This window comes from Lissotriton helveticus, chromosome 6, assembly GCF_964261635.1.
Source record: "Lissotriton helveticus chromosome 6, aLisHel1.1, whole genome shotgun sequence".
NCBI classification, from domain to species: Eukaryota; Metazoa; Chordata; class Amphibia; order Caudata; family Salamandridae; genus Lissotriton; species Lissotriton helveticus.
Genome location: NC_136067.1, coordinates 158,576,678 through 158,599,454, shown reverse-complemented (window position 1 = coordinate 158,599,454; position 22,777 = coordinate 158,576,678). Strand labels below are relative to the sequence as shown.

Here is a 22,777-nt window from a genome sequence, read left to right as displayed (position 1 = left end):
ATGTAGTGAAGCGCCTAACTGAAAACGGTATTTCCTTTAGGAAGGTGAGTAGTGTGACCAGCAGAGAGAAAGGTACTTAGTAGTCGGTAACTGCATTACATTTTTTCTTTAGTTTGGCCCAGTAGTTTGCTTCATCTGGGCAGTGCCTGCCATGTATAGTAGTTCTGCTCCAAAATATCTACATCTAATGGCCAGAACTGGGGACCTAGGAACCAGCTCCCAGCCCTGGCCTCAGCTCAACGTTATGTGATTGTATGCAAATCCCTTAATCTCCCTATGTGCAACCTAATTAGCTGCTCATGTAAAGTGCCCTCATGCCCTTGAACCAAGTTTGCATGACATAAAACTGAAGAGACAAAAACGTGTCTTCCATTCTTAGGTCAATTACATTTAGCCTTACTGGCATTTAATAGCGTTGTCCTATAAATTTAGTGCAGGAGGCTGTTCTTACCGTTTATGGAGGCTATAGGTATCTGAGGCCATGCAGTATTGCCACTGAATATTCATGAACTCTTCCTTAAAGACATATTAGCTATCTTATCTGTCTCAATGTCTAGGGGCTAACTGTCTGACCACACTAGGAGTGGATGCCACCACTTCTGGAATCTGAACCATAAATGGTTTTTAGAACTGCTAGTGCAACTGTAATGCTCTTGATCATTCACTCAGACATTCTGTACCCTACAGATGTCTGAGGTACATACACTCATGTGACAAATAGAAAACCTTTATACCCAACAACTCCCCAATTACATGATTATAAGAACAACTACAGAGGTCCATGCAAAAGATCCTGAGTGATCGTATTGTGAATTGAGGGGGATGCGTCACCCACCTATATCTTTCATTGGGCGTTCAGAATTCCAAAATGGATAAGATTGCTGAATTGGGTACAATTCCGAGGGTGACTTTCATCCCCAAGGACTGATGTCCATCCTGATCGACAATCTCGCCAACCTCCGACTCAGACAACTCGTCACAACACCCACCCACTCCGCCAGCCACACGCTTGACTCCATCTTCACCGCAAGCCCCCACGTCTCCTTCAACCACACCACCGAACTCCACTGGACCGACCATCGCTGCATCCACTTCACCTTCAGGAAACCCACCACGCACCACCGCACTCAACAGATCCCCCGCCGCTGCTGGAACAAAGTCACCAAAGACCAGCTAACCACCAGCCTCGCTCGGAGCCCACCGGCAGACCCGACTGACCCCGCCGCCGCCCGCAACCTCAGTCAGTGGATCGACCACTGCGCCAACATCCTTGCCCCGCTCAAGGAACCCTCCAACAGCCACACCAGAAAGAAAGCTAGCTGGTTCTCTAAAGACCTCCAGACCTCCAAGCCAACTTGCCGAAAGCTAGAGACGAACTGGATCCGTGAACGAACACCGGAAAGCTACACAGCCCACAAGAACGCCACCCGCAGACACCACCACCTCATCAGATCCGCCAAACGGGCCTCCTTCAAAGAACGCCTAGACAACAACGCACACAACACCAAAGAGCTCTTCAACATCGTGAAGGAACTCTCCAACCCCAGCTCCAACACTAACGACATCCCACCTTCGCAAGACCTGTGCGACTCGCTGGCCACCTTCTTCCACCGCAAGATCACAGACATCCAAGACAGCTTCAATGCCGCGACCGCCCTGGCAACCACCGAGACCCCTGCCCCCACGACCACCACCTGCACCAACCGCCTGATCTCCTAGACCAACATTAACGACAACGACACCATCAAGATCATGAACTCCGTCCACTCCGGATCCCTGTCAGACCCATGCCCACATCACATCTTCAACAAAGCCAGCACCACCATCGCACCCCTACTCTGGAAAGCCATCAACATCTCCTTCGAGACAGCAACCTTCCTGGAGAGCTGGAAGCACGCCGAGATCAACACCCTACTCAAGAAACCCAAGGCGGACCCCAAGAACTGCCGACCCATCTTGTGGTAAATAAATAAATAATACCTCTATTTTTGACTGGATATAACAATAACAGATAGCTCAATAAATAAGAGTCAAGATTCGAGGTAGTAGGAGTTTGCAGGTTTAATACAGCATAAAGGACAGGAACAGGACAACCTGCACGGGCAAGATCTGGGATGGCTAGCCAACTTTTAATAACAGTACACAAGTATATATACTAAAACAATTGCATTACAGTTCATACAGTAGGCGTGGCAGTGGGTGGGGTTCGTAGCAGTTCGCGAAAGATAAGGGTGAAAGTAGGTGTAACAAGAGGCGTGAACAGGGCGTATACATAGACATGTGATGTAAACGTAACAGAATATGTCATAAATGGGGCGGAAACATGGAGGGGGCTACCTAAGGAGCCGGGACCTCTAACCTAGTGGTGCGCGCAAGCTGGCAATGACGTGTTAGTAGGGAGAAACTGGGGGCTATGACTTCTGCGCTAGGAGCAGAGACGAAAGTCTGGAGAGTCAGAGCGACATGTACCTAAACACTATCTAGTATCTGATGTTTAGAGAACATGTTGATAGAATCCAAAAGTTATCAGGGTAAAGGCTAACAGACACTAAGACTGGTGCATGCATTATTCTACATGTAGTGTGTGTTGAGGAATATTAAATGACCATTAATACAGTATTTCTCTTACATGGAGACGTAAAGGCTAGACCATGACGGAAACTATTGATGCGATTCAGTAGCTTAGGAATGCAGAGAAGGAGGGCTAGACTGATAACTAGAATCATAACATACTCTTGGCAGACTGGAGGCAGAGCCAGGCCGAGCCGGGCACTGTGAGGCAGGAAGTAAGTGAAGGGTCAGGGATACAGGTGGGGGCTGTATCGCTCCTCAGCGAGGGTTCAGGAGACAGGAGCTGAATCTGAGTCCGGGCCCTTTTGAGGCCTAGAAACGGGGACTTTACAATGAAATAACGTGCACACTGTGAAACGTGGCAACGTAGCTTTACATAGGCCTAATATTCGTTGTATTCACGAAAACTGGGAACTGGCATACTAGAGTTGGACACAACTGTAATTGCGTCTTTAATCGATCATAAGGGAATACATATGCATATTAATCATGCACATATAACATAAGATGGGGAACACGTAGGGACACAGAACATGGCAAAATTTACATTTCCACAATCTCCCTGCTCCCGTTCCCGGCGAAGGTCATCAAGAATGCCGTCAACAAAGAACTGACCGGATTCCTCGAGGAGAAGAGCATCATGGACCTGTCCCAGTCTGGGTTCCGCAACAACCACAGCACCGAAACGGCCCTCCTCGCTGCCACCGACGACATTAGGACCCTCTAGACAACGGAGAAACCATGGCCCTCATCCTCCTGGACCTGTCAGCTGCCTTTGACGCGGTCTGCCACCGCACACTACGAACACGCCTCCATGACGCCGGGATCCAGGAGAAAGCCCTGGACTGGACCACTTCCTTCCTCTACGGCAGAACACAGAGCGTCCGCCTCTCTCCACCCCCCCCCCTCCCCCCTTCTGCTCCGAAGCCACCGAGATCATCTGCGACGTACCTTAGGGCTCATCTCTCAGCCCAACGCTGTTCAACATCTACATGGCACCGCTCGACCACCTGCACGACCTCAACATCGTCTCCTATGCCGATGACACCCAGCTTATTCTCTCCCTCACCCAAGACCTCCTGACCGCCAAAACAAACCTTCACGAAGGAATGAAGGCCGTCGCCGAATGGACGGGCAACAGCTGACTGAAGCTGAACTCGGACAAGACGGAGGTCCTCATCCTCGGATCCACACCCTCGGCCTGGGACGACTCCTGGTGGCCGACTGCACTAGGAACTGCTCCAACGCCCACCGACCACGCACGCAACCTAGGGTCATCCTCTACTCGACCCTCTCCATGACGAAGCAGGTCAACGCCGTCTCTTCCTCCTGCTTCAACACCCTCTGCATGCTCCATCAGATCTACAAGTGGATCCCCACCAAAACGAGAAGGACGTCACCCAGGCCCACATCAGCAGCAGACTGGACTACGGAAACGCCCTCTACGCAGGAGCCTCGACCAAAACTCCTGAAACGACTCCAACGCATCGAGAACACCTCTGCATTTCTGATCCTCGACATCCTTTGCCGCAGCCACATCACACCCCACCTGAGAGACCTGCACTGGCTCCCCGTCAACAAGAGGATAACCTTAAAGCTTCTCACCCACACACACAAGGCACGCCACAACACCAGTCCAGCATACCTCAACAGCCGACTCCGCTTCTACACTCCCACCCGCCAGCTCCACTCCGCCGACCACGCCCTCACCACTGTCCCCCATATCCGAAGAGTGACCACCGCCGGCAGATCATTCTCCCACCTCGCCGCCAAGACATGGAACACCCTCCCCATCCGCATACGGCAGACGCAAGACCTACTGACCTTCAGAAGACTCCTCAAGACCTGGCTTTTCGAACAGTAGCAGCATTCCCCCTCCCCTCAGCGCCTTGAGACCCTCACGGTTAAGTAGTGTCCTTTACAAATGATTGATTGATTGATTGATGTGCCGCTCTGCTATTCTGAGAATTTGCTTAAGTGTGCTTCAAAGCCTACCGGCGTCTCGGTGTATGTTGCTCCTATGCTGAAATGATTTATGGATCATATAGCTGGATTAATTTGCTGAACTGGTATATAACTCTGTTTTTTGACCGCTCAATCCGAACTTGAAAGTTTATCACCAGTTTATGGATTCTTTATTGGGTACAAATTAGGAAACATAGTTTTGCTTCTGTGTCATATGAGAGGTGTGGCGCCGCGGCCAGGGCGACTGACGCTGGAATCTGGGGATCAGGGCTCGATCCCCGGCTCCGGCGGCAGGTTAGCCCAGCACCATGTGACTCTGGGCAATAGCTCGCTTAATCTTCCCGACAGCCCCCAGCGCCTAGAGCCCCTTACGGGTGATTGTGCGCTTTACAAATGTGGATTATTATTATTATTATTATTAATTTGATTTTGTTTGTACAGGGTGTACATGTTCTTCAAAATAGTTTGTGAACTTACACAAATAAAGTTCAATCTATGGTTATGTTCTCACCTTAAGAAGCATTCTGCTACAATACTCAGACAGGCGCGATAATACTTTCACATCTGTGTAGTCCACAACTTTCATTACAACCTACACAAGGTTGAGGCCGCCAGACCTGGGAGAATCAAGATATTATGGCACTTAGTTGCTTTTCAGGATTTCTATTTTTTGTGTTTGAGACACACAAAACAATATTATGCAAATGTATGGGACAATTAAAATTCTTGACACTTTATGCTGTTCTCTGGGGAGCTTGAGTTTGCAAGAATTGGCATTGCACCAACAGAAATATCTGGCGGTGCCAAGACCCAATACATAGTTTATCTGGATGTCCTACTAGGCTAAGGAGATACAGCCATCTAAGTTATTATCAGCTGCCCAATGCACAACAGGCAAACACATGTATACCCTTCGCCAAATGTTATTGTTAGTATAGCGCACAGATGGCAGGCCCATGGCATTGCAGTGTGCACAGCCCATACACTAAGCAGATCACATATTTATGGGTAGGATCAGAGTATCGTGAAATGGTCAGGTGGGCAGCAGAAGTGCTCCTGCATGCATGTTTACTCCTTTGGAAAATATAGGTATGAATCTGCTCCCTCTGTCCATGTGGGTGGATAGCTGACTTGGATTGTTTCCTTGGGCAAATCCAAAAGAAGGGCTACTGAAAGACAGTCGGGCACCTGTGGCCCAAGTACGGAAACATACCTGTGGCCCAAAGTACGGAAACGCACCTTCGGCCATGTACGAACTCTATGTAATGAGTGGCATGGAATGACAAAGAAGGAAACCGCTGACTTGGAACTTGTATGAAAAAGGTAAATTTATTCTGAACAAAAGTCCTCATAAACCCGTTGTGTCGGTGCAACTGCTCCCACTGACTGACCACGAACACGACATCACCTCTTACCTAAGTACATTACAATGCCTCCACATTCCATTCTTATCAACACCGCACATTCTACTAATGCGTTCAGGAACAATACTCACGCCTGAATATCACATTACTTTTCCCCTTCCAATTAAAATAAACAAAACCTTAAATAACCTAATATAAAAGATAAATAACAATGTTACCAAACTAATATGAACTTAAACAAAAGTCACACAACCGCCATATGTTGACAATGCACAAAATCCTGCAAAATGGAAAATTAGACACGGACCAACTGTTACTTATATATAATGCGCAAGTAATACAGATACAATTCTAATCATAAAACCACTAGTTACATCCAAATCCTCCTCACCCTAGCATGGCGGCCGCGTTAATAGACACCACAATCAAATCAGAGACTACAAGAAATTCAGAGCGATGTCCTTTATCAGAACATTATCAGACCTTAATGGCCCCCCAAATTTTAAGTTATTTTAAATTCACCGTTTTAAAACTTCTATCACAGTCATTTCTATTATTCAATTTTGTCATGTTTTAAATTTTAAATGGTTTTCTAAACCAATCAATAAAGAGTATTATTATTACCACCAGTTACTTCCTGAATTTGAGAGGAACCTGCCTGGCGCTGCTGCTCCTGCGAACCAATGGGTTGACATCTGGTTCAGAAACAGAAGACCGTGCAGGAACTTGGTCAGGTGGTGCGGACACCTGTTCAGTCCCACCGTCACATTTGATGACCCTCCCTAGATTCCACTAGTGAGCACCATTAACTCTGATTGCATTCCCGCATACTTTGTCCACCACAAGAAGATCGGTACATTTTACTATTTTTTTTACATATGCCCCCTTTTTGATGCGAACCATATCCCCAGCTTCAATTTTGTTTTTCTTAACCTGGTTACACTCATCAAATGGTTCCTTTAGTCTAACTTTGCTTTGGCCTCAGCAACATTTTTCTTGACTTTGGTATCCTATTTATCCAATTGAATCCCAAATTTGACCCATCTGCTCATCCAACTTGGACAAACCTTTGTGGCTGACTTCCTTCCTCTAAACAACTCAAACGGGAACACTTCTGTGGTTGATTGGGATTTGTACGATAAAACCATTGAGTTAACCACATTCAAAATGACACATCTGTTGGCAATCACCCATTGGACATACTGAGCTAATACTTTGTTCATGTGCTTGTCTTGTCCATTTATTTGGGGGTGGTAAAGTGAAGTCCTAAGATGCCCGATGTCACCTGCTTTAAGAAACACATCAATTTCTCCACACGCAAACTGAACACTATTGTCTGATATACTGAACCTGTGAAAACTCACCCTGAGAATAATTTATTTTATAAACTCAGTAACTGCTTTCGTACTGGGTTCTGTGACAAACTTTACTTCAGACCACTTTGAATACTGATTCAGTGCAACCAGAGCATATCGTAAATGGCTCAGTAAACAGTAAAATGGCCCAACCAAATCAATGCTAATTTTCTCCTAAGCCTTAGAGGTACACTCGGTGGGTTGTAATAGAGGCTTCTTGACAACCAATCTCTTTTCCGCACTTAAACACACAACACACTTTCCCGCATACTGGAATATCTCTTTATCCATGGATGGCCATCACAATATTTGTCGGTTCCTGTGCTTGGTGAAGGTCTTCCCTCGATGTCCTTCATGGCCCATTTTGACCAACCTAAATCTGATACTTTCCGGTGGGACTAATTTATCCCCTGTTATCATCATGAACTTTCCTAAAGGGCTGACAGTGCAAATCTAAGGACGTCTCTGTTGGCCAACCTGATTTAACATAGGACATAACATTTTTAGCACCTTGTCTTGATCAACACTGAATTCTATTAATCCTCAGACACTGCACACATCTCTTCTAAATGCCTTGCAGCAATCAGACATTCTTCTTCTTCAGCCTCATTCTCATCATCTGTGTTACCATATGCTGCCACAAACCCAGACAAATAGTCAGGCTGCACATTCTTGGTACCTTTGATGTGTTCTATGGCAAATTAATATTGTAATAGCTTTGCAGTGAGCCTTGAAATTCTAGGGGTCTGTTTCTTTATTATTTCTCAAGCTAAAATTGCAACAAGTGGTTTATAAGTCACAATAGTAAATGTAGTTCCCCAAACATATGATTTAAACTTTTGTGTCCCTCACCAGCATGTCCAAAGTTCCTTTTCTATTGTGGAATAGTGTGTCTCTGACTCTCTCAAAACTCGGGAAGCATAACAGATGGTGTTCTCAACTTTACCATCAAATTGTGTGAGAATTGCCCCAGCCCTAAATTGGATGCATTAACTGTTATACAACATCGTAGACTCTGGCCAAGTGGTCTCAAAACCCCTTGAGCTGGCTAATTTTCTTTTTAACCCACTCAAAAGACTCATGGCATTAGGCGTCTCATTTGAAAATTGAATTCTTCAAGATGGTGGTCAGGGGTTTAATGTGGGACGCATACTCAGGGTTGACACGAGAATAAAACTCACATGCTTATGAACGACTACAGGCCAGTCTTACCAACAGGCGGTTGAGCATCGATGATGGTATTTACCAAACCTGGTTTTGGCTCAATGCCATCACCTGAAAACAAATATCCACGATACTCCACCCTGGGCTTGCCAATTTCACATTTCTCTATCTTTAACCTCTCCGATGCGTTTGACGGCTCCCGGCCATCCGACGTCACAGTGGGCATGCGGAGGACGGCCCCCGTCCGTTCCGCGCACGCGTTGAATTCTTGCGCACCGCGGGGGAATTCCAGCCGCGCCGAAGCGGGTATCACAATACCCCATTCTTGGAGAATGTTCTACGCTTGATCTAAAATTATATCATGGTCCCCCTTGTGGTCGCAAAAATTAACACATCTGAAAGAGACACGTTAGTGATAGATTCCTTACCTTAGAATATCCCCAGGCGTGAGACTGGATCTGGAAAGTTTTTCGTCAGCAGTACCCCTGCACATCGGTAGGCCTCGTCATACGGCTCCGCGTATGTCGATGGCATCGTAGTTGCCGAGATGACGTCGCTGAAGCTACTTAGACGCGCCCACTCGCGCTGACGTCAGTTCTTTCTTTTTCCACGCCAGCAAGCGCAGATCCGGAGTAAGTGGTACACCTAGTCACTTTTTGATTGAGTAATTTTTGGGACTTTTGTCTCCGTTTTTTTAGTCTTTGGCTCCTGGTGTATAGGAATGCCCAGTTTTAAGTCTTGCGCGGCTTGTCCCCACTCGATGTCAGTGATGGACCCGCACCGTGAGTGTCTTTACTGCCTGGGGCGGGACCACGACTCCGAGTCGTGCCCCCACTGCCGGGCCATGGCTCCGAAAACTTTGCGGAAGTGGTCTCGAGAGTGGCTGGAGGCCCGGGAGTCGGCTCCGTGCTGTTTCAGGTCCCGGTCCCGTGCGAGGTTGAGAGACCGGCCGCGGAGCCATCACCACCATTTGAAGTCTTCGCACTCGGAGTCAGGTAAGGCGAAGCATAAGAAGTCGAAGAAGCGTTGTTGCTCTTTGCCTGCCCCTTGCCGGTCATGCGACACTGCTGAGGGTGCAGGTGGCACCGCCCCTCCGGCTCTGGCGGAGCCTCCGCAGTTGCCGATGGCCTACCCACCTTTTCTGGGTCCATCGGCGACTCCGGCCCAGCTGCAGGAGTTCCTGTCAGCCATGGCACGTGTCTTCGGCCCGTCCGGCTCCCCCGGTGCGCCTTCGGGACCCGCGGGTCCGACTGGGTGCTGGTTCTTCGCCAGCTCCGGCCCGACATCGTCGACGACTTTGGTTTCGACGCCGAGAGACCCCCCTAGATCCACGCATGGATACCCGTCCATGGCGGTTGGCCCGGTAGGACCTCCACCGACGTCCCTGGCCTCCTCCCCGACGTGGAGCCAGTGCTGTATGGGTGTCGCTGACGCCGCAATTCCGACGCTGTCTGGGAATTTCTTTCCCTTTGTTCACCAACCTCCTTATGTTCCACCTGTATGGCAGGCTGTGGAGGACGGGGAGGACTGGGAGGGAGAGGACCCTCTTGCAGCACCATGCAAGTTAGACCCGGGCTGGGATGAGTATCTGGGGGATACAGGTGACCAGGATTACACTCCTGAACCTGGCTCACTGTCTTCTTCTACCGTGGCTACAAGGAGAGTGGTTTCTACTCTATGCCGAGGCTCTCCACCTTCCACCTCGAGCTCCCTACCATGGCCGTCAGGACTAACCTCCTGACAGAGGTGCTTCGGCTGGCGTCTTCTTCTACGGAGCCGCTGCTGCCCTTTAACGATGCACTCTTAGGCGTTCTTTTGGGCACCTGGTCCAGGCCCAACACAGGGGCTCCTGTGGATAAGAACGTGGCCCGACGCCATAGCCCGGACCCGGGTGACCCCATTTTCCTCTCCCAACACCCTACCCCTGAGAGCTTGGTTGTCCAAACCTCTGCTTCCCCAAGCGCGTTCCCTTCCGCACCTCCGGACAGGGAATCCAAGAAACTGTAGCAGTTTGGGAAGAAGATTTTTTCTTCCGACAGTTCAGGACTGCGGTCTGTGAACACCGCATGTCTCTTGTGCTGTTATTCCCATTCTGTGTGGGATACGGTTGCGCAGGTGCTGCCTCAGTGTCCCGTGGAGGCTAGGACAATACTCTCCCTAGCTATTGCTGAGGGGAGAGACGCAGCCTAGTTCAAGATCTGTTGTGTTCTCGACTCTGCTGACTCGCTGGGCAGGGCGATTTCCACGACAGTGGCGCTACGTCACCACGCCTAGCTGAGAACGACTGGCTTTTCTGGGGATGTCCAGAACACATTGATGGACATGCCCTTTGATGGCACTCGCCTGTTTGGCGATAAGGTGGATTGCGCGTTGGAGCGTTTTAAGGACTCGCGGGCTACGGCTAAGTCCTTAGGCCTTTTAGCCACATGCACTCCTTCCACTTCTGCTTTTTGCTCCTTTCGTGGTCAAGGAAGGGGTGGCCAAACACGTTCGTTTCAGAGCCACAGGCCTGCGCAGCAACAGTCTCAGCGCGAACGTGTGACCCATAGAGGCGGGGTCATGGGACCAGCGTGCGGGTCAGTCCTCCACCCCCCCCTACTGCGACTGCCTCCAAACCTTCCTAGTCTGGTGTTTCAGACCCACCAGGCGCCAGTAGGTGGCAGGAATCGCCATCACCTTCACCACTGGCACAACATCACATCGGGTAGGTGGGTTCTGCAAATTGTCTGAAGGGGTTACTCCCTTCCCTTCGAGACAACCCCCCCAGCCATGCCACCACAGTACCACTGCATGTCGGGGGATCACTTTGTACTTCTCCAGAAGGAAGTTATGGCCCTCTTGGCCAAGGGGGCCATCGAGCACGTTCCGACGCCAGAAGTAGGTCGTGGTTGTTACTCCCAGTACTTCTTGGTTCCAAAGAAGGAAAAAGGCCTGCGTCCCATCTTAGACCTTCGGAACGTCAATCGCTTCCTCCGGAAGGAGAAGTTCAAGACGCTCACACTTGCTCAGGTCTTGTCTGCCCTCGACCAGCAAGACTGGATGGTAGCGTTAGACCTGCAGGATGCGTATTTTCATGTCCCCGTCCTGCCGGCCCACCGGCGTTACCTGCGGTTTACGGTAGGCCACGAGCACTTTCAGTTCACCATGCTCCCTTTTGGCTTTACCTGCGCCCCACGGGTGTTCACGAAAGTGATGGCGGTGGTCGCAGCTCACCTGCGCAGATCAGGGGTTTCAGTCTTCCCCTATCTCGACAACTGGCTGCTGAAGACGGGCTCGCCCCAGGCAGTCGTCTCCCACCTCCAGACTTCAGGCGACGTCCTGCATTTGCTGGGGTTTTCCATCAACGTGCCGAAGTTGCACCTGATTACCTCTCAGAAGCTCCTCTTCATCGGAGCGGTTCTGTATCGGGCGCAGTTTCGGGTTTATCCTCCCGAACAGTGAGTCCGGGACTTTCGGGCTATGATTCCGATCTTTCAGCCCTTATCCTGGGTTTCGGTCAAGATGACCATGAGGCTGCTGGGCCTCATGGCCTCCTGCATCCTGCTGACAACCATGCCAGATGGCATATGCAGGCTTGCAGTGGGACCTGAAGTTCCAGTGGGCGCAGCATCAGGGGAACCTGTCCAACTTCGTCCAGATCTCGGAGGGAACTGCGCAATAATTGCAGTGGTGGCTCACGAATCGGCATTGGGTCAGCGGCAGATCCCTCTCCCTTCCCCAGCCGGAGCACACAGTGGTGACAGATGCGTCCCTCCTGGGATGGGGTGGCCACATGGGAGAGGCGGAGATCATAGGCATCTCTGGCCGAGTCCCGGCTCCAGATCAACCTTCTGGAGCTTCAGGCGATCCTTCTTGTGCTGAAAGCATTCCTTCCCTCTGTCAAGGGGAGGGTGGTGCAAGTGTTCACAGACAACACCACCGCCATGTGGTATTGCACCAAAGAGGGCTGGGTGGGCTTGTGGACCCTGTGTCAAGAGGCTCTGCACATCTGGACATGGCTGGAACGTCAAGACATTTCCATGACGGTTCAACACCTGGCAGGTTCTTTGAACTTCAAGACGGACTAACTCAGCCGCAGGTGCATGATGGATCACGAATGGCATCTTCACTCGGAGGTGGCGCAAGGTCTCTTTCAACAGTGGGGAGAGCCTTGGTTAGATCTATTCGCCACCGTAGAGAACGCGCAATGTCATCACTTCTGTGCATTGGAGTTTCCAAGGCGGCACTCACTCGGCCAAACTTTTCGTCACGTGTGGAGCTGCGTTCTATTGTACTCTTTTCCGCCTACACCACTTCTACCCAGAGTGCTGAAGAAGATCAGACGCAACCGGGCATGCGTGGAGATTGAGCGGCGGCAGTTGATTCCTTTTGACTTGCCTCCTGAAGTCTGTGATATCATTCTGGCAGCCAAGCGTCCCTCCACAAAATCGGTATACGCCTGCAGGTGGAACAAATTTGTCGCATGGTGCACAGCAAAGGCTGTGGATCCCCTTTCTGCCCCTCTTTCAGAAGTCTTTTTGTTCCTTCTTTCTCTGGCCCAGCAGAGCTCTGCTCTGGGCACTATTAAGGGCTATCCTTCTGCAATTTCGGCCTTTCTCTGGCTCCCTGATCAGCCCTCTTTTTTCAAGTCCCCTGTTGTAAATTGATTTCTCAAGGGCGTTACTCACCTTTTCCCTCCTATTCCGTTTGTAATGCAACAGTGGGACTTGAATCTTGTTCTTACCTATTTGATGTGTGCTCCCTTTGAGCCGCTACACAATTGTCCTCTTCGTTTATTAACTTTGAAAACTGCTTTCCTGGTTGCCATCACCTCCGCTAGGTGAGCTCCAGGCTCTTTCCTGTAAGCCTCCTTTTCTGTCGCTTCATCCGGACAAGGTTGTGGTTCGCACTCGTCCTTCCTACTTGCCAAAGGCTGTCACTGCCTTCCACATCGGGCAGACTATCACCATGCCCACTTTCTTTCCGCCTCCACACCCTTCCGGAGAGGAAGAGAGGCTCCACCGTCTGGAACCAAAACGTGCACTTTCATTTTACCTGAATCGCAGACCACAGTTCCGGGTGGATGACCAGCTCTTTGTTGGCTACGTAGGCGCCAAGAAAGGCCTGGCTGTACACAAGAGGACTATATCCCGCTGGGTCGTCTTGTGTATCAAGGCCTGTTATTCTCTGACTGAAAAGGAACATCCGGTGGGGTTGCGTACCCATTCTACTAGAGCAACAGCAGCTACTACTGCATTAGGACGTGGTGTCCTCCTGCAAGACATCTGTCAGGCAGCCAGGTGGGCTTCGCTGCACCTTTTTACCAAGCATTATTGCCTTGAAAGTCAAGTCCAGAGAGACGGCTTCTTTGGCCATTCTTTTCTCTGTGACTTTCTGGTGTGATCTTGGGGGCCGGGGTATCTATTTTAAGGTAAGGAATCTATCACTAACGTGTCTCTTTCAGATGCACAAGTTACTTACTTGTGTAACGATATATATCTGTAAGAGACATTAGTTAGTGATATATTCCTTACCGCCCCACCCATCCTCCCCGTTCTGCGAACTGATTTCTAGGGTTAAGGTCATCCTTTTAGGGCCCTAGTTTCAATGCGCCAGTGGTCAGTATCTTGCATGGCTCTGCGTTCCTGCCGCGGAAAGTCATGTACAGAATTGACGTCGGCACGCGTGGGCGCGTCTAAGAAGCTCGAGCAACGTCATCTCAGCGACTACGATGCCAACGACGTACGAGGAGGCGTATGATGGCGTATGACGACGCCTACCGACGCGCAGGGCTACTGCTGACGGAAAAATTTCCGGATCTAGTCTGACGCCTGGGGATATTCTAAGGTAAGGAATCTATCACTAACGAATGTCTCTTACAGATATATTGTTACACAAGTAAGTAACTTGTGCGTCGTCCTGAAAAGTGACAACCTCCATGAGAAGTTGATACATGTTTTGGTGAAAAACGGATGCCGCGGAGGCCAATCTGAACAGAACCCAGCAATACTGAAATGTTCCAATAGGTTACACAAAGGCTCTGTAATGCCTTGATTCAGGTTCCAAAATAATCTGGTGATAGGCGGACGCTAAATCAAGTTTTGAAAACCAACTTGCACCTGCCACTATAGCCAACAGATCGGAAATCCTAGGGAAAGGGTGGGCATCAACCCAAATGGCACTGTTGAGGCTCCGCAAATCAACGCAGACTCTCAAATCACTTTTTTCTTCTGCACCATTACAAGGAGAGAGACCCACAAGAATGGCTCTATGGGTTCAATTATGCCACTGTCACATAACTTCACCAGTTCCTTTTCCAAATCCACTTTTATTGAAAATGGGACACGCCGCATCTTATGCTTAATGGGGATTGCAGCTTCCTTGACCTTTATTTTATGCTGTAACCCTTTTATGGTATATTGCCGTGAACTTGGTATTGATATCACTCACCAGATCGTCTGTGACTACTGACACATGGATCAGAATAATCTTCAAAAAGGCCTTGGTGGGGCCAACCCAGGATACAGAATCCTTTCATTGCCACATAGACCTTCTAAAAAATCTTCCTGTCCCTGAAGACCAAAATATCCTCAAAATACCCATATAACTCAATTTGTCTCCCTTCATACGAGACTGGTGCATGATCCACTGGGTCCAGAATTCTCCCAGGCCCTGTTCATTGAACACCTCCTGGGGTCACCATTGTAATTCTGGCCCCAGAGTCCACCAACAGTCTGACAGACTTATTACTAACTAGCACATTTCCTATGGGTGTATGCAATCTACAGGATCCCCTGTGCAAATTTGTCCACCCAACAAATAGCACCATATCTTGGAGATCATCCTGTAGCTTCTGTAAATGAGCACAGTAATCATTCCCAACTTAATCAGCCACTACATTGGCCCTTTTGTCAGATTGGTTTGATGGTCTTTAATACACTTTAACAAAGTGTCCCATCTTACCACATTTTCTGCAAACAGCATTTTTGTCTGAACACTCTTCCCTGACTTAAAGTGAGTTACATTCCCACATCTAAAACAGACATTTGTCTGTTTGAAAAACCCCTTAGCTGTCCATGAGACGTTCTTATTCACTGCATATTCTTCGTTGTGTTTCTGCTTTTCAGACGCACATTTCGCACCAGGTCTGTTTTTTCTCCATGAGTTCTTTTACAGAAATTTGTGATGTCTCACTACTCTTTGCAATCTGCAAAATTTCTTCAAGGGACGGGTTGTTTAGAGAGACATTTGTGCTGAGTCTCTTTGTTAGTGCAATGGCAAATATATTGATTACACACCAGCTGATCTGTAAAGTTATCACAATTTCAATCCGCAACTAATCTTCTGAGTGACAATACATATGTATCCACCGCTTCTACTTTGAGCTATTTCCTCATTAGGAATTTGTATTGTAACACAGCAATGCTTGGTTGTACATCAAAATTCCTTTCCAGCTTCTTGATGGTCTCAGTGTAATCATCTACTGGTTCCTCTTTCGGGACTTCAATTTCCAAAAGATGTTTAAATATTGTGTGGCCCTCAAACCTCAAAGAGTGTAAAAAGGCATTTCTTTCTCTCTGGATGTAACCTCAAGGCACCAATTGCCCCAAGATATGTTTGAAATGTGTTGAACCAGTTTCTCCAACATACAGGTGGTTCACCTGGACATTCTAACAAGCATTTGCAATGCAATAGGTCTCGCATTATTAAAGTTTGAGCTATTGGCATTGCTAAATAATGCAACACCAATAGCTCCAACTTTAATAATGCGAGACCTGTTTCATTGCAAATGCTTGTTTTTTTTGTTTTGTTTTTTAAATCGGTGAATTAAAAGGTCAAGACTGCAACATGTTAGTAGTGATTGACAACAAGCACAATCGTCCAGCTAACAAAGCAAGCAAGAGATAAAGGCATACTTACTTCCAATATGGATGGGTAGTCAGACTTGTCCAGTCATATGAGCTGAAAGCAGCAACACAAGATAATGATTGGTGCCTTCCACTAGACCTATATCATGTTCCAGTGCCAACTGGAACTGTGAAGTTGAAAAAGCTGTAGTGTGCAAAAGGTCAAAGGTCGTGTGCAAAAAAAAGTAATATGCAAAAGTTCGGCAAAAAAGGCGGCATAAAAAAAAACTAAATCAGAACTCGCAAACAGCAAGGATAGACTTTATAATGACAAAATTGCATTTTTTACATGGACAGGCCCACATAAAGCATATGCAGATGTGCAAAATATGTTGTGGATTTACAGGTTGTGTTTTTTGCCCTACATAAGCCTCCAGCACAATATGTGCAATGAATGGGTTCGGATCTCGCCACATCAAAAAAATCACCAAGGAATGCAGAGGCATGTGTGCCTGTCGCATATCCTAATCCCCTAAAATGGTGAAGCAGCCAGAGTTGTGTATGACAAAAAGACTGACATTCAATATTCTGGCCAAAAGATCGTGAATCGAAGTACTATCCGATTATCGTGAAGGAAGCATATACTGATAATCAATGATATCTAGAATTTAAGCTAAGTAGTGTAAACCTATACTCACGTAACTTCACAATATTCGGTTAGTCCATATTCTGGTAACAATATTTCTCTGTGGTAATATTTAAAACTCAATATAATGGTGGGTCACCATCGCAGTCACTCATTAACTACATTAATTAACAACTATAAATAGCCTCCTATGTATGGTCTATCGGTGCTTTCAAATGCAAATTAATAATCAGACCGGATCTTGGGTGTTTTTGATGGTCCAGTTTAATTAATCTATCGACACGTTTGCACCATACTTTCATACCACACTGTTTATCCTGTAGTCTGCGCTGCAGACACCAGGCCGTAGCAGCTTTATACAAATGCTGAATGTTTTGATGCACTTAGTTCAATACATATTTACTTACGTTTTTATTTATTTATTTAACTGTTTTTTAAAATGCAAATCAGTATAGGATTCTCTGGAATTAACATGAATGACGGGTTTGTGCAGATTGTTAATTTTGACTGCAAAATCTCTCACAAGAACAAGTAAAACCATATTGAATATGAAAACTCTCTGGTCGCAGAATTGGGCATATTGTGACAAAAGATGGTGGCCACTTGCACGGTAGTGAACAGACTAAACATGTCCTTTATTAATACTTTTTGTAAAGTTATAGATTACCAGAAGGCCCTCGAGTCACCAACCTCAAAAGGATGAAAGGCCGTGTCGACCTGGTCAAGACTGGAATCACCAGCCACCAAAAAATGAAAGGCCACGTCTGTCCAGTTGAGGCTAGAACCGCTTACCCTGTTCAAGGCTAGAGCTTTTACCTTGAGCCCTCATGTCACCAACAGCCCAAGGATGAATGCCGCGTGGGCCCCGTCGAGGCTAGACCCCCCCCCCCCCCCCCCACCACCCGGAGATGATTTTTTAGTTATTTATTTATTTATGCATTTTTATATAGCGCGGACTTTACCCGAAGGTGTCAGAGCGCTTCACAAAAGGAACAGAAATGAAACATAATGAGAAACATTACAAAAGCATACGTTACGTTACATAAGGTAAAAGAGACATTAGTGATCAAACACAATACATGAGGTAATAAAAATTGTGAGCAACCAACAATATATGAGGTAGTAAAGGTAATAGTGACAATTGTGAGCAAACCGAATACATGAGGTAGTAAAAATTGTGAGCAACCAAAAATACATGAGGTAGTAACGGTAAAAGTGACAATTGTGAACAAACAGAATAATAAAAATTGTGAGCAGCCAAAAATACATGAGGTAGTAAAAGGTGCACAGGAGGAAAAAGTGACAAGTGTGCAGTTACAAGAGAAAACAAAGTATCATTTGAGGTATAATACTGCAAAAGGTGCTAGGCATTCGGGCACAAGAACAAGCGTTATGTAAGACAAGGAGGCACTTGTGCCAGAATCAAAGGTAAAAACATGTGAGAGGTAGCAAACCGTGTGTTTCAAGGGCAAAGTGGTGTGTGCATGTTACACAAGGGCACCAAACACAAGTACATGGAAAAAACTCCAAAGAGGCATCCACTCCAACCCCAGGAATACCCTGGGAAGGCACTTCCATGGTCGTGGAAAGTCTTCCTCCACATAACAAGAGGACGTGAATTACTTTTGGAGGTGTCTCTGGAGGAGGATGATGGTATAACCCTGGCTCTGTGGCCTGGAGTGAATGCACTCGATAGCTCCCCATCTGTCCTTTGTGCTGCAGGGCCCATGGTGGCACGGCTCAATGGTCTTCTGCATGACCTGTGCCCGGTACAGGGAAAGTGGCATCCACATGCCCAGGGCTCCGGTGGCGAAGGAGACCGTTGACGTGGCGAGGGAAGAGAACACGTAACTGCGGCTGGGGGGCGGGAGGGAAGGGGGAGCAGGAGAGCGAGAGAGAGAGAGAGAAGATATCAACATAAGTGCTTCGGCTCACAGTAAATGAAAGAGCAAGCGTGAAGCACTGGTGGCGCCACGCTCACTAGTGATGCACCAGGATCACACTGCTCACGCGCTGGTGATTAAGGGGGTTCTTGTAGCTTTTCATTAGCCTGAGACGTGTGCAGTCCTAAGGGTCGGCTCAAGGATGCTCTGCTGCGAGTGTTGCAGCTCATGAGCCAGTACAAGAGACAGTAGGGATGGGCAAAGAAGCACTGCTACCTGCAACCGTCCATCGGAGACAGTCCACTGAAGTGACACTCTGCATGCAAGAAACAGAGGTGGCTCTGGTGGAGGTTCGAGCAGGGAGAGCAGACAGCACTGAAGGAGTCAGACTGCTGGATAGAGAGAACAGAGGAGGCCTGACTGCGGGCAATGATCAGCCAGGGCGGCCAAAGTTCATGACCTCTCGTGAATACCCCTTTTCGACCACCATATGAGGACATTCTTGAGTGATTACGTCATAACAGTAGCACATCTAAAAACCAGGCTTCACAAACTTTGAAAAGTTTGCAATGTTAAAAAACGAGCCGAGCTTGGGTTATGAGATCGCGGATCATCGCACACCATTTAAAAGACGCCAGTGGTTGTTTTCTTTAGTTGCTTCGCCTTGAAATGAATAAAAAAAAAAACAAGAGAAGCAGACAGCACCGCCGCCCTCCAGGCCCCTGCGCCGATCGTTCAGCTGCAAAGTGCATTATTAGAACCGCCAGACAACGATGCAGACGTGGAAAGCTCATAACTTGGGTGGCAGGCAACGGTCGCGTGACGGCGCCCTCCGATTGTCACACTGATAATTAGTGTGATCTTGACAACGTCGATGCTTCCCTCCGCGTGCAGGGGTTTCACCCAAATGGAATGTTTAACACCAGAAAGCTGCCTCGCCACCGCCAACACGTCATGCAATTTATGAGTCACGGAATGATAATCTTATTGACAACACATGGTGGTAGGGCAGCAGCTGTCACATACTTAAGTGAAAGGAAAACACAACCAATCAGAAGAATGCTCTCCAGTCTGTAGGGTCACGGGTTCAAACCCTGGAGGACCCACGATGTGTTTATTATTTCCAGCGCTGGGGATCAACGACTTATTGCCTCAGAAAGATGCGTGGGGGTGTGCGTGACGTCATGAATTATGTCATCAGCACAAATATCCGAGTTGAACGAATATCATTTTTTTGTGTGACTTTTTTCGTTGTTTAGGTAAAATTTTCTCAGTGCGGTTGGGGCGACAGAAGGGTGGTTAGGAGAGTGCACAGCTGTGGATGTTAGCAGCACACCTCTGTGAGGAGAGATGCTGGTATGTAGAAAAGATTCTCTATTATGAAGTAACTATGTCCACCCTGTGCATTGCACTGCCTACTCTCTGATATCCGTAGTGACGTCATTAGTAGAGACATAGGAGACTTATGTAAGGAGCATGGTGCCCAATTATGTGCTATCCGCATTGCTCCACTGGGCAGCGACAAATAGCAGACCCGGCATTAGTAGTGTCCAACATGTAGGTGATAGAAAATGATAATAAAGTAAGGAATACAACCATTGCCATGTGTGATATCACTCCTTGCTTCCCACTGTGTCATGCCCTCTGTTCTGGTTTGTGAGTAACCTCATGTGTGGTGTCAGTTGTGATGCTATCAGAAGGCACGAAAGTGGAGTGTGCGTGTGACGTCATGTGACTGTGGCATCTGTGGCATCAACAGTGTGAATAAGCCGAATGTCTCAAAGTTTCCCGCTCCTGTCCAGCCTGATTCTATTGCCACATGAGCTGCCGCCTGTGCTGTCCCCTTTCAGACAGCGCGTGATGACAGGTGGTGATGTCACTTGTGAGGTCATAAGCACGATTGAAGGTCAAAACCTTAAACTTCCCTGCTGCTGCATTTATGTCACGTATGCCATTATTTTGTGTAATACCAAAGAAATAGCTCTCGGCTTTTCAATGAATCAAAATAGATCATATGAAATATAATGAATATTACTCGGAATTTAATTATGATTGCTCTTGTGATTTTGGGAAGAACTTCAGAGAGAGTCCCTAACTGGGGGCGGGGTGACCTGCTTGCTGCCAAACTGCACGGTGATGCACAGGTCGTTGTCCAAGGGGAACTTGCTGCAGCTGAGCATTTCCAGCCAGGGGAAGCTGTAGGACTCCATGACGGGCGCGCAGCTGTCCCGCACCACCTCGCAGAGGGAGCGGCAGGGGTAGATGGGCCACCCCAGGCAGACGGGCACGAAGAGCGAGCACGTGAAGACCTGCGTGTCCATGTGGCAGCGCTTGGCCAGCAAGGGCACCCAGCTGCCCGCCTGCTGCTTCACCTCGGGCATGCTCTCGTGCTCCAGCGGTTTGGGCAGGCGCATCTTCTTGTAGCCCACGTTGTGGCAGAGCTGCAGGTCGCTGGGGATGTCCACGCACTAGCTCTGCTTGCTGTAGTAGTCGTACTCGGCGGCGGCGCAGAGCAGCAGCCCCAGCAGCAGGGGGACCGGGTTCGCCCAAGGCCGCGAGGCTCAGTGGCCGCTGCATGGCTGGCACAGGCAGGGGGCGCAGGCCAGTCCTCTCGGCAGGCACCACAGAGATGCTCGTACCAAGAACTCGGGCTTCACTGATGCGAGCACCAATCTCTGTTCTTTTACTGTCTAAACCTGTTTATGCCGCAGCCTCCGTGCTTGCACATTACTCCGACAACACAGACAGATCTGCACAGGAAAAGTTGCACTTAACGAATGACACCTAACCAAAATTGAAACAAGTGGCGCACGCGTCACTGGGCACGATCATAGCTTCTCCCACGGCCTATTGGTGTCTATTACGCACTTGGTGTGCGTAATAGACACCAGTAGGCCATGGGAGGAGCTATGCGCGCGCCTCGGGCCAATTGCGTGCAGTGTTTTAGATTAAGACGCACACAAAGGCCAATGGGGGAGCTGAAAAGGAAACGCAGGAGCGTGTGCGATTCCTAGGTCAGCTTGATTTCCCCGTTTTCCACTCACTAAAGGTCTCGCGAAATGCGCGAGCACTGCTGCGCAGTGCAACACAGGTCGCGAGACCTAAAAAAGGAGGTGGTGGGTTAAAAACTGCATGGCTAAACCAAAACACTATGACAGTACAACATTGCTTTGTTTTATATATAAAACCCCTCCGGGCATTCAATATAATTGCTTGCAATAACATTAACAAAAGTGACTATAAAAATTGCTAGGTCCTTTCTACGATGTTCCACAAAATGTAGCAGGAATAATGTGGTGTGTGTGTCGCTGTGTTTTAATATCTCTTCACCCGTGAACCAATACTAGTGTGTGTATCGCTGCTGAATAATAAACAATGATACACTCACTTACAGCTTTGAAGGAATTTGTGTACCATTGTTTTGGAATACGGAATCTTCAATTACTTGAATCTGATATAAAGTATCACTGTGTATGCTCATGCATCTAATGTGTACTTGAGGGCCAATTATGTGGCTTGTGACCTTTATAGCATACAGGCCTTTGTGATGGAAGTGTCTTTGGAACGCAGGACCTTTATTTCTAAAATGGCTGCTATTGTTGACATGATTGGAACGCACGATGACTGTACAGTCTAGTGCTGGATGGATTGCAAGGCTCAGAGTGCATTGGAAAGCGGGCCATTTATTTATAAAATGTCTGCTATTGTGACGACTTTACTGGAACACACAATGAAAGTGTGCAGATGCTAAAATGTTGTTTTCGAGATCCGGGCCTTCTGAGGAATGATCAACCTCTTTCAAAATCATTCCAGAGCAGAGCTATAATAAAATTAACTTGTCGTTCGACCCCAATCTGCCGGCATAGGATTGTCCTGGTAGCTCCTGCTCCCCGTCATTGCCAAAGAAAATTGTAATGACTATCATGGAATGACAAAGGATAAAGCTGCAGACTCTGAACTCGCATGAAAACGGTACATTTATTTTGAACAGGGGCCACCATAA

General features: G+C 48.0%; 1 protein-coding gene and 1 pseudogene across 1 annotated transcript in view; one reads left to right on the top strand and one right to left on the bottom strand.

The window, feature by feature from the left end:
- LOC144762371 (epoxide hydrolase 1-like) overlaps nucleotides 1–22,777 on the top strand; it is a 197,777-nt gene that overhangs the window by 137,323 nt on the left and 37,677 nt on the right. The gene's annotated exons all lie outside the window — the stretch shown is intronic.
- LOC144761241 (secreted frizzled-related protein 5 pseudogene) lies at nucleotides 20,853–21,351 on the bottom strand (annotated as a pseudogene).